General features: G+C 54.0%; 1 protein-coding gene across 1 annotated transcript in view; it reads left to right on the top strand.

The window, feature by feature from the left end:
• The first annotated feature begins 440 nt into the window (after nt 1–440).
• Nucleotides 441–546, top strand: part of RPL18A (ribosomal protein L18a) — a 1668-nt gene continuing 1562 nt past the window's right edge. The window contains exon 1 of the mRNA XM_045299064.1: nt 441–505. The gene's annotated coding sequence lies outside the window, so the exon portion shown is untranslated. The remainder of the gene's footprint in view (nt 506–546) is intronic.

Below are 546 nucleotides of genomic sequence, written 5' to 3'. Positions count from 1 at the left end.
AAGGAGCTCCGAAGTGACGGTGCCAGTGATTACTGCGAGGAGCAGGGTGGACCTACCCTCAGCTCCTTAATCGGCATAGCGTGTAACCACTCTGTAGACGTTTCATGACTCTTTTGTCTTGGGAGCAGATCGCCAGCCCATACGTTCAAGGTGCCTGTGGGTGGCTTCCAACTATCAACCTTTTGACTCGTACATAGCCAAGCACTTAACCCAACCAGAGGCCGGCTTGCCGTTGTGTGTGGGGGTTGAAGAGCTTGCTGGTTGAGAGTAGAGCCCCCTGCACTGGGGTCTCCAGGAGTTCACCCTGTGCTGCTGCTTTTCATGGCCTGTGTGTAAAGCTCTTGGGCAGGGTGCTAATGGTGGGGAAAGGCAAGGGAGGGCAGAGTTGAACACCCCCCAAAAAAAAAAAAAAATCCCTGCACAACTTGGCTAACAAAACAGGACGCAAGGCTCTCTACCCTTCCTCCTCCACCACCCTTCTCACCTAGAGAAGTCCCCTCTGCGGGTGAAGAACTTTGGCATCTGGCTTCGCTATGACTCCCGCAG

Source organism: Echinops telfairi, unplaced genomic scaffold, assembly GCF_000313985.2.
Source record: "Echinops telfairi isolate 266 unplaced genomic scaffold, ASM31398v2 ScPeMD7_7457;HRSCAF=8495, whole genome shotgun sequence".
In the NCBI taxonomy this organism is placed as follows: domain Eukaryota; kingdom Metazoa; phylum Chordata; class Mammalia; order Afrosoricida; family Tenrecidae; genus Echinops; species Echinops telfairi.
The sequence above is the reverse complement of the archived record's forward strand: the minus strand, read 5'-3'. Positions and strand labels throughout refer to the sequence as shown.